Genomic DNA, 16,552 nt, shown 5'->3' on the forward strand with positions numbered 1-16,552 from the left:
ATGCAGAATCAGCGAGCGTGACGTCCGTGTGTAGAGTGTAAACTGTCTTGCCTTTGTCGAAGTAAAATCTCGGCGGTCTGATAGTTTTTACGTCCCGCCAGTCGTGTCCTGGTTAATTTAATTGGACCGTGTTTCCTCACTGCTAGTATGTGGCGAAAATAATTCCATTTTCCGGATCCTTCTTCTGTTTTTGCACGTAGCGACTGCTCGCACGTGTTGCTTCCCCGAATAGTACCAGACGGCGCCGCCAGATGGCACGTGGAAGCCTGTAAGCAAAGCAGTTGCTGTGATCCCTCCGAGTGAACTGCAACGACTGTCACTAAAATAGACACCTCAAAGTCATCCTACCGTTTTACGGCACTGCTAGTTAATGATATTTTCAAATTCTGGTAAAAATTCAGAAAAAGATATTAAACATCTCTGTTTTTTGGTGTAGAATATGATGGAATACTTTCCAAAAAGAAAATTTTTGCTTGGTGCTACGAAAATAAATAAAAACTAGCGTTATAAAAAATTCTGAAGAAATATAATATTTATACTTCATCGTGTGGAGAAACAGAACCACCGGCATATTTATCCTGAAAAAATAGAGGAACATTCGCAAAGTTTGTAGATGCATTTGAAACAATTTTGTCGTTAAAACATCAAAGTATTCCAAGATAAAAAATAAAATATCGCAGTAGGTGTGAAACTGTTCCGCTTGTGTAGAGAAATATGTTGTCGCTGCTGAATTTGCGTTCTGTTCAACCTTGTAGAGACTTCCAGAGAGGAGGTTATTAAGAAAACTATGAAATTAATTTTGGTAACATATGAGACACCATTATTTTATCACACCAGCCATGAATGCATTTCATTTACGAGAGACATTTGTGCCGCCGCCAGGGTTTCAGCTCCGACAGCTCGTCTTAATAAGACCGAGAACATTTATTACCTCCCGAAATTTTGTTATTTGCAGCCGTTACAGACCCTTCGCCACTACACCCATGACCCAAATCACAGATTCCGCTATACGAAAGTAAACTGTAGGTATCTTCAGCCCACTATTTCCGTTTAAGTCGAGCAAAATATATTTGTCCGTATGGTTTCTTGAAACCCAAGTTTTGTCGTATTATACTACAAGACTAGTGTCCTCAGCATGCAATAAATGCATTGTAAACGAAACTTAGCTCTTGCTGCTGCAGAGTCTCTGCAATCCATTAAAATTTTCGTCCATCATTATACTTTCTGAGCCGAAAACCAAGTAAGCGGAGAAAACGAAGAACGGAATTATTTCACGGAGAGCGCCCTTTCTTTTTCTATCTGTCGTATGCTCTCCCCTGCCGTAGTAACCAAGTACAGTTCTACGCACTAAATTTTTGTTAAAAACTTCGAATTCCGTAAATTTCCTTATCTCTATCTTGCTGCAATGTTAATACGGAATACAGTCGATTCGGAAATATCACGAGGTTTTGCTGCCAGTTTAAAAATTTTTTCAAAATTTATATTATTCCTGGCTTCCTCACTGTTTGCCAGCTCAGAAAAAAATACTTCGGTACTTCCGATACGACAAGCTTAGTTTATTTTGAAATGTCTTGTTGTGCCTCACACACGTTGATGAGCTGAGACCTTTGCTCCTCCATTACCCCCACTACAAAACAAGCCAACGCACCTTCGTCCGCGGAACCACACGGTGTCACATGGGAACAGTGAAAATGCAGCTGGCGCTGACCTCTAATGTTGCTGCAGTTTGTATATGGCAACAAAGCTGTGATGCGGAGGAATCATACAACGTCACGCAGCGGGCAAGTCCATCAGGTGCCTATTTGGTGACGAACACTTTTTTTTTATTAAATAATACACGAATTCAACACTTAGCAGCTGCCTTTAGAGGTCGCTGACCGTGTTGCCAGACAGTGAGATAAACGTATTAAGTTATGGTGATTACTTTTGAAACGATAAACAGCCAACTAAAAATACGAAGAACCGCAAGTAATCACTTATTTGTAGAAAAAGCGAGCAGTGAACTTTTCTTGTAATCTACATATAATACATATCAAAACAGTGTTTCATAACTGGAGCATTATAGATCCCACTGATGATGCCTGAAAGTGAAAAAAGGCGAAACGCGTCTGGGAAAATAAAACACAGTGCAGCAAGATGGTTCAAATGGCTCTGAGCACTATGGGACTTAACATCTATGGTCATCAGTCCCCTAGAACTTAGAACTACTTAAACCTAACTAACCTAAGGACAGCACACAACACCCAGCCATCACGAGGCAGAGAAAATCCCTGACCCCGCCGGGAATCGAACCCGGGAACCCGGGCGTGGGAAGCGAGAACGCTACCGCACGACCACGAGATGCGGGCGGTGCAGCAAGAGAAGGCGTTTTTATTTATATGTTATATAAGTGGAATCCAAGCCCACTTTTCTAGTGTTTTCTGTCTTCCCTAGATCCAGTGATGGCGGCCTTAGTTTCACCGAAACCGGCAATCATGAAATAAAAAGAATTCCTGCAATTTTGGCCACCTGTTTATTGTTTTACAAATTTTGTTAATTTCTGTGAATTAACCCATTTTCTGAATGACCTCGTACGTGGACCTCAGGTTATAAAGCATATTTTTCATCTGTCTCATTTTCATTTGACTGTCCGATTCGATTGTCTTCGACTCTTCATGCCTGTCCCTCTCACAGTTGCAATATTTGCCGGTATCCTCGCTTTTTTATTAAGACCTGGGGACTTCTGAAGAACGTTGCCTGAAAGCTGTAAGCCATCGTAGGCTCGTTATGAGAATGGACCTTGGCGATTAAGATAGCGACGAAACATCCGCCTTGTTTGTATTTAAAGACTGAAGATTCGGGGCGAAGGTATTGGCTCAAATGGCTCTGAGCACTATGGGACTTAACATCGATGGTCATCAGTCCCCTAGAACTTAGAACTACTTAAACCTAACTAACCTAAGGACATCACACAACACCCAGTCACCACGAGGCAGGCGAAGGTGTTGTACGCTAATTATCGGGGTCTTTGGTCCTCAGTTCGATTGCTAATAATGGAGGATGGCCACGAAGTGAATGGCGTATGCACCGTCTCCCACGCTCCATTGAGAGGAGTGTACTAGCCAATCAAAAAACGTCCATTTCTTGGAGTTCAGCATGTTGGTTGCTAGGAACACATGTCACTTTGATCGGTATCAAATTAAGCAGTAGCGCCACTGCTGTGGCGTTTGGCTTACAAAATGAAGTTTGTTTATTGTGGCTCACGCGCTGCATTGATTAATGAATGGAGCCCTAACGAACCCTGTTACTCTCGGGTTCATCTATCGCTCCACTTCAGTCAGAGCAACGCAGTGTGGCGTAATTAAACTGATCTGGTGCCGCCATTCGGGACACAAGTATTGTCCACGTTTCTACCTCATTTTACTGTCCTCAGGACACAGTTATAAACGTATCCTCTTCCTTCCCTCGGTCCACACATGTCGACCTTCCTTCAGTTTTTTTCTCAGTACATAGGCGTACATTTTCGCTTACAGACCGATGTTCAGTTGTTCCGGACCTTTTAGTTCTTATTTTTAAAACCGGGACGCAGCACCCTGCAAGCAACGATTTGTGTGTTAGCTTACAGATGGCCATACGCAGAAAATAGTTACTTCTGCAGGTCGAAAAGGTATGTAAATAACTATTATGCCTACATATTAGACTGAGAATCTGTTCACCAGCTATTCTAGATGTTGAGAATTAGCTCCGATTTGTACAAATTTTGTTTTGTAGGGAGCACAGTGTGCTCGTGTTGGAGCGATCTAGATGCTTGTAAAACAATAAACTGGTAGCCAAGCTCGCAGAAATTCTTTTTATTCCATGGTTACCGGTTTCGGCGAATCTAAAGGCGCCCTCATCGGATCTAGGGACGACAGAAAACACTACAAAAGTGGGCTTGGATTCCACTTATATAACATGTATACATACAAATTTAGTTACATACCTTAGGACACATACAGGTTACAACATCAAGGCAAACGGTGGTGTTACAGGCAACTATTAATATCACCATTGTTTGCCTTGATATTGTAACCTGTAGTGTCTTAAGGTATGTAACTAAATTTATATGTATACATCTACATCTACATCTACATGATTACTCTGCAATTCACATTTAAATGCTTGGCAGAGGGTTTATCGAACCAACATCATACTATCTCTCTATCATTCCACTCCCGAACAGCGAGCGGGAAAACGAACACCTAAACCTTTCTGTTCGATCTCTGATTTCTCTTATTTTATTTTGATGATCATTCCTACCTATGTAGGTTGGCCTCAACAAAATATTTTCGCATTCGCAAGAGAAAGTTGGTGACTGAAATTTCGTAAATAGATCTCGCCGCGACGAAAAACGTCTTTGCTTTAATGACTTCCATCCCAACTCGCGTATCATATCTGCCACACTCTCTCCCCTATTACGTGATAATACAAAACAAGCTGCCCTTTTTTGCACCTTTTCGATGTCCTCCGTCAATCCCACCTGGTAAGGATCCCACACCGCGCAGCAATATTCTAACAGAGGACGAACGAGTGTAGTGTAAGCTGTCTCTTCAGTGGACTTGTTGCATCTTCTAAGTGTCCTGCCAATGAAACGCAACCTTTGGCTCGCCTTCCTCACAATATTATCTATGTGGTCCTTCCAACTGAAGTTGTTCGTAATTTTAACACCCAGGTACTTAGTTGAATGGACAGCCTTGAGAATTGTACTATTTATCGAGTAATCGAATTCCAACGGATTTCTTTTGGAACTCATGTGGATCACCTCACACTTTTCGTTATTTAGCGTCAACTGCCACCTGCCACACCATACAGCAATATTTTCTAAATCGCTTTGCAACTGATCCTGGTCTTCGGATGACCTTACTAGACGGTAAATTACAGCATCATCTGCGAACAACCTAAGAGAAGTGCTCAGATTGTCACCCAGGTCATTTATATAGATCAGGAACAGCAGAGGTCCCAGGACGCTTCCCTGGGGAACACCTGATATCACTTCCATTTTTCTCGATGATTTGCCGTCTATTACAATGAACTGCGACCTTCCTGACAGGAAATCACGAATCCAGTCGCACAACTGAGACGATACCCCATAGGCCCGCAGCTTGATTAGAAGTCGCTTGTGAGGAACGGTGTCAAACGCTTTACGGAAATCTAGAAATACGGAATCAACTTGAGATCCCCTGTCCATAGCGGCCATTACTTCGTGCGAATAAAGAGCTAGCTCCGTTGCACAAGAACGATGTTTTCTGAAACCATACTGATTACGTATCAATAGATCGTTCCCTTCGAGGTGATTCATAATGTTTGAATACAGTATATGCTCCAAAACCCTACTGCAAGCTGACGTCAATGATATAGGTCTGTAGTTACCCTTTTTAAACACTGGTGCGACGTGCGCAATTTTCCAATCTGTAGGTACAGATCTATCTGTGAGCGAGCGGTTGTTTATGATTGCTAAGTAGGGAGCTATTGTATCAGCGTAATCTGAAAGGAACCTAATCGGTATACAATCTGGACCTGAAGACTTGCCACGTATCAAGCGATTTGAGTTGCTTCACAACCCCTAAGGTATCTACTTCTAAGAAACTCATGCTAGCAACTGTTCGTGTTTCAAATTCTGGAATATTCCATTCGTCTTCCCTGGTGAAGGAATTTCGGAAAACTGCGTTCAATAACTCCACTTTAGCGGCACAGTCGTCGGTAACAGTAGCATCGGCAATGCGCAGCGAAGGTATTGACTGCGTCTTGCCGCTTGTGTACTTTACATAAGACCAGAATTTCTTCGGATTTTCTACCAAATTTCGAGACAATGTTTCGTCGTAGAACCTATTAAAGGCATCTCGCATTTAAGTCCGTGCCAAATTTCGCGCGTCTGTAAATTTTAGCCAATCTTCGGGATTTTGCGTTCTTCTTAACTTCGCATGCTTTTTCCGTTGCCTCTCCAACAGCGTTCGGACCTGTTTTGTGTACCATGGGGGATCAGTTCCATCTCTTACCAGTTTATGAGGTATGAATCTCTCAATTGCTGTTGCTACTATATCTTTGAATTCGAGCCACATCTCGTCTACATTTGCACAGTCAGTTAGGAAGGAATGGAGATTGTCTCTTAGGAAGGCTTCTAGTGACATTTTATCCGCTTTTTTAAATAAAATTATTTTGCGTTTGTTTCTGGTGGATTTGGAAGATACGGTATTGAGCCTAGCTACAACGACCTTGTGATCACTAATCCCTGTATCAGTCATGATGCTCTCTATTAGCTCTGGATTGTTTGTGACTAAGAGGTTAAGTGTGTTTTCGCAACCATTTACAATTCGTGTGGGTTCGTAGACTAACTGCTCGAAATAATTTTCGGAGAAAGCATTTAGGACAATCTCGGAAGATGTTTTGTGCCTACCACCGGTTTTGAACAAGTATTTTTGCCAACATGTCGAGGGAAGGTTGAAGTCCCCACCAACTATAACCGTATGAGTGGGATATTTATTTGTTACGAGACTCAAATTTTCTCTGAACTGTTCAGCAACTATATCATCGGAGTCTGGGGGTCGGTAGAAGGAGCCAATTATTAACTTAGTTCGGCTGTTAAGTATAACCTCCACCCATACCAATTCGCACGGAGTATCTACTTCGACTTCACTACAAGATAAACCACCACTGACAGACACAAACACTCCACCACCAATTCTGCCTAATCTATCTTTCCTGAACACCGTTAGTGACTTCGTAAAAATTTCTGCAGAACTTATTTCAGGCTTTAGCCAGCTTTCTGTACCTATAACGATTTCAGCTTCTGTGCTTTCTATTAGCGCTTGAAGCTCAGGGACTTTCCCAGCACAACTACAACAATTTACAACTACAATACCGACTGTTCCTTGATCCAAGCACGTCCTGTATTTGCCATGCACCCTTTGAGATTGCAGCCCACCCCGTACTTTCCCGAGGCCTTCTAACCTAAAAAACCGCCCAGTCCACGCCACACAGCCTCCGCTACCCGTGTAGCCGCCAGCTGAGTGTAGTGAACTCCTGACCTATTCAGCGGAACCCGAAACCCCTCCACCCAATGGCGCAAGTCAAGGAATCTGCAGCCAACACGGTCGCAAAACCGTCTGAGCCTCTGATTCAGACCCTCCACCCAGCTCTGCACCAAAGGTCCGCAGTCGGTTCTGTCAACGATGCTGCAGATGGTGAGCTCTGCCTTCATCTCGTAAGTAAGACCGGCAGCCTTCACCAAATCAGATAGCCGCTGGAATCCAGAGAGAATTTCCTCAGATCCAAAGCGACACACGTCATTAGTGCCGACATGTGCCACCACCTGCAGCTGGCTGCACCCTGTGCTCTTCACGGCATCCGGAAGGACCCTTTCCACATCAGGAATGACTCCACCCGGAATGCACACGGAGTGCACACTGGATTTCTTCCCTCCTTAGCCTCCATATCCCTAAGCCATGGTCTTGAAGCACAGTATGAGTAAACATATTTATTCGTAGATATACGGAAGTGGATAAATGCATATAAATGTGTTTACACATTTATATGTGCTTCAAAATCACGCTTCCGCTGCTGGAAACAGTAAGTTATTTTTCAATTTGTCATAATTTTGTAAACTTATGTCCCCAATGTTCCACAACGTATTATACCATTGTCATCTTACCAGGACCAGAATTAAACTAAACCTCAGAAAAGAAAAAAAAATGTTGTAGACTATTAAAGCACCTGATGATGAGACCTCAGGGCTCGAAATGTATCGTGCATTGAAATAAAATCACGATTGTGACAGAAGACAGTTGTTGTTTATTTAAAAGAAAGGTGGTACTGTCACGGAAGAAACAGTGACAACTATGGATAAACGCAAGCAAAATATTTCTTTATGTGGCAAAACGAAAACTTCACTCTACTGCAAAATGAATTACAATTAGAGTGTATTGTACTGCCTATTTGCTAACATAACGCAGCTTCTAATACAAGGCTCACCATCTCGTAGCAGAAAAATCTTAACATTGTGTTGAATAACTTATAAAGTTGAAGGGGTTCAAATCTTTCTTCACATAGCTATCACTCTCCTACAATCTTGTATTTGAATTTACTGCTTATCAGAATTTTTTCAGAACATCAAAGAATCTCAAGTTCTTCAATTCAGTCTCAAATTTTATTAAAGTATCTTTCTTTTCATTAAAATTTCTCAATTTCGTTAAGTGCACTAGAACTTTTTTAAATTACCATTTCAGCAGTCAACTACAGCGACCAGATTTATTTATAAAACAGAACGGAATACACAGATACTATGAGCTACAGTTTTGGGATCTTTACAGTGATTCACACATTAATTTCATCTCGACTTCTAATGTATGCGACCTCATAAATGAGTTCATATTTATAAACGATGATACGTTTATACAGCTTTCGATGTTAATAATCTCCTTTATGATGTACAACATATATTTTCGTTTATGTGACGTTAATATACAAGTACCCTGTTGGACTCACTGTTCCAAGGATATTATGAATAAGACGTTTCAAAATAATTAGTAAAACTTGAAGCCATGATATAACGGCGTTCCACAAATGATTCATCAAAACGACGCTCGCTAACCGCCTTCCAATGCAAATATGGCTTGTAGTGTCAGGAGTCTCCGAAGAGATGTTCGGCTCGCCTTCGACGCAGTCCCTTTCATTTAAGCAGACAGGTTGAGTCTTTAACGGAATGGTGATGTGACAGGAAAGAAAGGAATTCGGGAGGAATTGGCTGTGGCCTATAATAAGCTACCTAGCCCGACATTTGCCTGAACTGAAAATGTGAAAACATATTCACGGTTGCTGGTGGATGGACTCAAACCACCTCGCCTCCTAAATGCAGGGATTGCTCGCTCAGCAGAGCTGCCCCGGTCAGTGGAAAAACTGGTTGTTGTACATAGTTTTCAAAGCAAATAATACGAGGGTTGGAACTCAAATAGTGGCAACTACTTATTCACAACCGATACAAAAGAATTACATGTTTGCACCTGTTACTGTCGTTCAAAGTAGTCACCAGCGTTGTGTAGAACCCGTTGCCAGCGATGTGGTTCAAATGGCTCTAAGCACTATGGGACTTAACATCTATGGTCATCAGTCCCCTAGAACTAAGAACTACTTAAACCTAACTAACCTAAGGACAGCACACAACACCCAGTCATCACGAGGCAGAGAAAATCTCTGACCCCGCCGGGAATCGAACCCGGGACCCCGGGCGTGGGAAGCGAGAACGCTACCGCACGACCACGAGCTGCACCAGCGATGTGGATGGCGTAGTATACCGTGAGCAGAGCCTGTTCTGTTGATGGTGGGAATGGAGCGGTCTAAAGATATGGTGATTCTCGTGTACGACTGTAATCCTAACGCATTACGTTCCTCCACGGCAGACCGTCAATGCACAGTATTACTGCCCGTGTTTGAAGCATCACCTGCGACCAGCTTTGCGAAAGAAGCGGCGACACTTTCTGCGCAACCCACGCATCATTTTGCACGTCAATGCGCGGGCGTATACAGCGCAAGCTGTGGCTGCTCTGTTCGGTCGATGGGACTGTACCATCCTCCATACTCCCCTGTGACTTTGATTTTATTCCGAAGATGAAGGAACCACTTCGTGGCATTCGCTTCAGAACTGTTCCGGAGATTCAAAGGCATGCATGCATTTTAAGATTTAATACTGCAGGGAATTCGTGGCTTTAGTTATTATAGTATTGATGAAGAGTCCCATACTTCTTTACAGAGCGTAGGGGAACGGCGCGGGAGACCCGCGCCGCCGTACTAGGCAAGGTTCTAGTGGAGCTGATTTGCCATTGCCTTCCTTTGACCGTAATGGGGATGAATGATGATGATGAAGACGACACAACAACTCCCAGTCATCTCGAGGCAGGAAAAATCCCTGACCCCGCCGGGAATCGAACGCAGGACCCCGTGCTCCGGAAGCGAGAACGCTACCGCGAGACCACGAGCTGCGGACATTATAGTATTACAAGAGCGTAAATAGAACTTGGACGAAAGGGGGGAGGGGAGGATGCAGGGCGCATTCGGCTCCAGCGAATTCAAGCAGCCCACTGAAAAAAAAAAAGAAATTTAGAAACAAACGAACTATAGAATGTGTTCTCGTCACATACGCCTTCCGCTCTCCACAAATCCCTCCACATCGTTCCGTATCGAACCGGTTTCCATAACAGAACACCACCTGGATGACCATATTTGGGCTAATAATGGCAAAATTTGGAGCAGTTGTTTTTAAAGAAATGCAATCATCGGAAGTTGGGCGATGCTTCTGTTGCGACATTTCTGGGCGATATAGGCAAACCTAAGTGTATTTTATGCCCTGATTTTAATTTGATGTTATTTGCAATTATATTCACTTCTCCGCTGCCTTGTAAAATGTGGAAATACTTGAACCCCTAAGGCTCTACTAGTCTTCAAATAACGACTCCAATGCCTCCATTGATTTGTGACAGATGGGTAATTAGGTTACTATACGTTTTTACCTCATCATAACGCTAGTGGACGAATCAAAATTGATTTTTATTTTTTCTTGTTACAAACGTATTCGTAATTCGAATCTATCAGAGCAGCACACAAATAACAAACGGCACCACTTACATTAAATTAAACTGCAAGTAACAACTGAACAGATTAACAAAACAAAAACTGAGTACTGTAAACTCACCACTATATGTTGTTTCTGTATGAAATTTATCCCAACTTTACCTCCCACTAAGTAAAAGTCTACGTATTACGAAAACTAAGCCCGCACGAACTGTTACCCAACTTAAACTCGTATGTTAACCTTTGACTAAACAGAATCTAATTTGAACTGAACTGTAACTGATCTGTGTGTAACATGTCTTATATTAAATGCGTAACTCAAGTGAAACAATTATCTGTCACTAATCAAAATTTCTACTTACTTCGTGTCTTGACGACATTGTTGCAGATTTCTCGAAAGGCCGGCCGGTGTGGCCGTGCGCTTCTAGGCGCTTCAGTCTGGAACCGCGTGACCGCTACGGTCGCAGGTTCGAATCGTACCTGGGGCATGGATGTGTGTGATGTCCTTAGGTTAGTTAGGTTTAAGCTAAGTTCTAGGGGACTGAGGACCTCAGATGTTAAGTCCCATAGTGCTCAGAGCCATTTGAACCATTTTTTCTCGAAAGCACAACAGCAAACAGCGAACAGGCAGCTGCTACCCTAGATTTCTGTTTCTAAATAAAATTTCCGGCTGTCGCTTAGCACATGTGGTAACGCGCAATGATAAACAGTGGGTTGGGAAGAGTACCCACTCCAACGAAATTATATTCCAATACAACGATTTTAGAATGAAGTATGTATTCAAAAAAAGAAAGTAAAAGTCCATTTGATCTTCACACATAACATAGGTCTGAACAGTACTATGCCTAACAAAATGAACAATAATTTAAAAAGGGTAAAATATCAACAGAGAATTTCTATAAAAGTGAAACAACTTAATCAGTTGATATGTTAATGCTTGACTCAGGGAAGTGGGGTGGTCTTTCTCTCAGCTATGAGCAAGTGAACCAAGTTTAAGCTGCCAATAATCATTTCTACGAATTAAGTGCGCAGTGCTGCAGTCTTACCACAAACCTCTTCTCTTCAAAAAAGGTTAACAATATTCGAAATTTATATTCCTTTCGCTTTCCAATGTATACATCATATTCATCCTTGTTGCATTTTACGATAGATTTTTCTTTATCTAACAGATACCGCCACAACTCAACACAGCACCACTAATTACGTCCATCACCTACCACACTGCGCAGAGGCAGACTGTGCCACAACAAGACCAAAGATTATTTAACAGTAACGTAACTTGCTCTCTCTCTCTGACGTGCACATAGGTGACACACAAAACCAAAATGACATGACCACTTACATATCCTCCACCTTTCCCCAGTATACTTTTCTATGATGGTCATTTCAGACAGGAATGGGACGAGGACAAAATTATAAACATTATGAATAGGAACATACGAAACATGCTACAAATACAAAGAGGGAAACAGTTTTACAATACTATGAATTAAAGAACAATAAGTATAAAATCTTTACAAAATTCAGAAATATATAAATGACATGATCAATAGAATTCACCACAGTAAGGTTATCATGTTATGTCTGTGAGAACTTTCAGAACAGGACTATTTCGAAAGTTTGTATCTCACTTTTGTACTGAGGTATTATTGGTGATCTACTCTGCATGTTTGTTACACTCAGGAAGTATGTTAGAGTGTCTGTATCATACAAGACCTACATTTCTGAAACACAGCCACATATGGTAGTAGTACTTTGCGCGACGAAAGTAGCTAGAAGCCTGTCCTCACAAGTCACCAAACTTTCTGTATTTGTTGCAGTTACGTCACTGTTATGGGAAGTTATGTGGAAGCAGCCTCAGTGAGACTAGGCACAGTGCTGAGCTGACAACCCTACTTATGCACAGACACTAAAATGTCGAAGGATGTCCTTGAAACAGACTGTGAATCTATTGACATCTCCAAAGCCATCTTGTGGTATCAAACTGCAGCTGCAGCTTGTATCAATGAACTATTCCAACATGTGACAGAGAATACTCCTGTATATAATTACTTCCCTAATCTCAACTGATAAATTTTGTAGCTTCAGTTTCATTTCTTCCGCTGATTTTCTATTCTCTTCCTGTGATTTTCTGTTGTCTTCCTGTGATTTTTTTTATTTTTTCCAACCCCCCTCCCCCCCCCCCCCCCCCCATGAAAAACGTGTGGTTCCTGAAGAGGGGCAGCAGCCTTTTAAGGTAGTTGCAGGGGCAACAGTCTGGATGATTGACTGATCTGACCTTGTAACATTAACCAAAACGGCCTTGCTGTGCTGGTACTGCGAACGGCAGAAAGCAAGGGGAAACTACAGCCGTAATTTTTCCTGAGGGCATGCAGCCTTACTGTATGGTTAAATTGATGATGGCGTCCTCTTAGGTAAAATAGTCCGGAGATAAAATAGTCCCCTATTCGGATCTCCGGGGAGGAAATACTCAGGAGGACGTCGTTATCAGGAGAAAGAAAACGGAGCGTGGAATGTCAGATCCCTTAATTGGGCAGGTAGGTTAGAAAATTTTAAAAGGGAAATGGATAGGTTAAAGTTAGATATAGTGGGAATTAGTGAAATTCTGTTGCGAAAGGAACAGCACTTATGGTCAGGTGAATACAGGGTTATAAATACAAAATCATATAGGGGTAACGCAGGAATAGGTTTAATAATGAATAAAAAAATAGGGACGCGTATAAGCTACTACGAACAGCATAGTGGAAATGAGCGTTTGGCGTCATTGGCCGGGAGGCCCCTCGCGGGGCAGGTCCGGCCGCCATATCGCAGGTCTTATTACATTCGGCGCCACATTGGGCGACCTGCACGCCGGATGGGGATGAAATGATGATGAACACAACACAACACCCAGTCCCTGAGCGGAGAAAATCTCCGACCCAGCCGGGAATCGAACCCGGGCCCAGAGGACGGCAATCCGTCACGCTGACCACTCAGCTACTGGGGCGGACAACAGCATAGTGAACGCATTATTGCAGTCAAGATATACACGAAGCCCAAGCCTACCACAGTAGTACAATTTTACGTGCCAACTAGCTCCACAGATGACGAAGAGACTGAAGAAATGTACGACGAGATAAAAGAAATTATACAGATAGTGAAGGGAGACGAAAATGTAATGGCCATGGGGGACTGGAATCGATAGTAGGAAAAGGAGGAGTAGGAAAAGTAGTGGGTGAATACGGATTTGGAGTAAGGAATGACAGAGGAAGCCGCATGGTAGAATTTTGCGCAAAACATAACTTAATCATAGCTAACACTTGGTTTAAGAATCTTGTAAGAAGGTCATATACGTGGAAGATGCCTGGAGACACTCAAAGGTTTCAGATAGGTACATAATGGTAAGACGGAGGTTTAGGAACCAGGTTTTAAATTGTAAGACATGTCCAGGGGCAGATGTGGAAACTGACCACAATCTGTTGGTTATGAGCTGTACATTAGAACTGAAGAAACTGCAAAAATGTGGGAATTTAAGGAGATGGGACCTGGATAAACTGAAAGAACTAGAAGTTGTAGTGAGTTTCAGAGAGAGCATTAGGGAACGATTGACAAGAACGGGGGAAAGAAATGCAGCAGAAGAAGGATGGGAGCTTTGAGAGATGAAATAGTGATGGCAGCAGAGGATGAAGTAGGTAAAAATATGAGGACTAGTAGAAATCCTTGGTAACAGAAGATATACTGAATTTAATTGATGAAAGAAGAAAATATAAAAATGCAGTAAATGAAGCAGGCAAAAAGGAATACAAACGTCTCAAAAATGAGGTCGACAGGAAGTGCAAAATGGCTAAGCAGGGATGGCTAGAGGACAAATGTAAGGATGCAGATGCATGTATCACTAGGGTAAGATAGATACTGCCTACAGGACTATTAAAGAGACCTTTGGAGAAAAGAGAACCACTTGTATTAATATCAAGAGCTCAGATGGAAAACCAGTTCAAAGCTAAGAAGGAAAAGTAGAAAGGTGGAAGGAGTATATAGAGGGTCTACACAAGGCCGATGTGCTTGTGGGCCATATTATGGAAACAGTAGAGGACGTAGGTGAAGATGAAATGGGAGAAATGATACTGCGTGAATAGTTTGACAAAGCACTGAAAGACCTAAGTCGAAACAGGGCGGTGCCAGTAGACAACATTCCATTAGAACTACTGATAGCCTCAGGAGAGCCAGCCCTGACAAAACTTCACCATCTGACGAGCAAGATTTATGAAACAGGCGAAATACCCTCTGATTTCAAGAAGAACATAATAATTTCAATCCCAAACAAAGCAGGTGTTCACAGATGTGAAAATTACCGAACTATCAGTTTAATAAGTCTCTGCTGCAAAATAATAACACGAATTCTTTACAGACGAAAGCAAAAACTGGTAGAAACCGACCTCGGGGAAGATCAGTTTGGATTACGTAGAAATGTTGGAACACGTGAGGCAGTACTGACCCTACGACTTATCTTAGAAGAAGGATTAAGGAAAGGCAAACCTACGTTTCTAGCGTATGTAGACTTAGAGAAAACCTTTGACAATTTTGACTGGAATATTCTCTTTCAAATTCTGAAGGTGTTAGGAGTAAAATACAGGGAGCGAAAGGCTATTTACAATTTGTACAGAAACCAAATGGCAGTTATAAGAGTCGAGGGGCATGAAAGGAAAGCAATGGTTGGAAAGGGTGTGAGACGGGGTTGTAGCCTATCCCGAATGTTATTCAAACTGTATGTTGAGGACCTGTCGTCTAGGGGTAGCGTCTTTGATTCTTAATCAAAACGTCCTCGGTCCCGGGTTGGAATCCAGCCGCTCTTGAATTCTGATTACTAATCAGAATTGGTGGCCGGAGACTTCCGGCAGCCGGCCGATGTGGTCGGGCGGTTCTAGGCGCTACAGTCTGGAACCGCGCGACCGCTACGGTCGCAGGTTCGAGTCCTGCCTCGGGCATGGATGTGTGTGATGTCCTTAGGTTCGTTAGGTTTAAGTAGTTCTAAGTTCTAGGGGACTGATGACCTCAGAAGTTAAGTCCCATAGTGCTCAGAGACATTTGCACCATTTTTGAACTTCCGGCATAAGAAGCCACCCTCTTTCTGCCAACGGCCTTGTCAAAGAGGGCGGAGGAGCGGATAGAGATTCAGGGCACTCTCTTGTCCTAGGGGTGGGAAATTGCCCCTAAAGGCGGAAGAATCAGCAATGATCAACGACATGAGGATGCAGAAGGCAATGGAAACCACTGCATCCACAGGACATATAGCCTGTAATTGAAGAAGTGTCATGATGATCTCTCCATTGCCAAAAGATTGCGGAATAGTTTCCCATTCGGATCTCCGGGAGAGGGCTGACAAGCGGAAGGTTACCATGAGAAAAAGATTGAATAATCAGCGGAAGAATAAAGTTCTACGAGTCGGGGCGTGGAACGTCAGAAGCTTGAACGTCGTAGGGAAACTAGAAAATCTGAAAACGGAAATGCAAAAGCTCAGTCTAGATATACTAGGCGTCAGTGAAGTGAAGTGGAAAGAAGACAAGGATTTCTGGTCAGATGAGTATAAAGTAATATCAACAGCAGCAGAAAATGGTATAACAGGAGAAGGATTCACTATGAATAGGAAGGTAGGGCAGAGGGTGTGTTACTGTGAACAGTTCAGTGACCGGGTCGCTCTTATCAGAATCGACAGCAGACCAACACCGACAACGATAGTTCAGGTACACATGCCAACGTCGCAAGCTGAAGATGAAGAGTGAAAGTGTATGAGAATGTTCAAAGGGTAATACAGTATGTAAAGGGGGACGAAAATCTAATAGTCATGGGCGACTGGAATGCAATTGTAAGGGAAGGAGTGGAAGAAAAGGTTACAGGAGAATATGGGCTTGGGACAAGGAATGAAAGAGGAGAAAGGCTAATTGAGTTCTGTAACAAGTTTCAGCTAGTAATAGCGAATACCCTGTTCAAGAATCAC

Source organism: Schistocerca americana, chromosome 1, assembly GCF_021461395.2.
Source record: "Schistocerca americana isolate TAMUIC-IGC-003095 chromosome 1, iqSchAmer2.1, whole genome shotgun sequence".
In the NCBI taxonomy this organism is placed as follows: domain Eukaryota; kingdom Metazoa; phylum Arthropoda; class Insecta; order Orthoptera; family Acrididae; genus Schistocerca; species Schistocerca americana.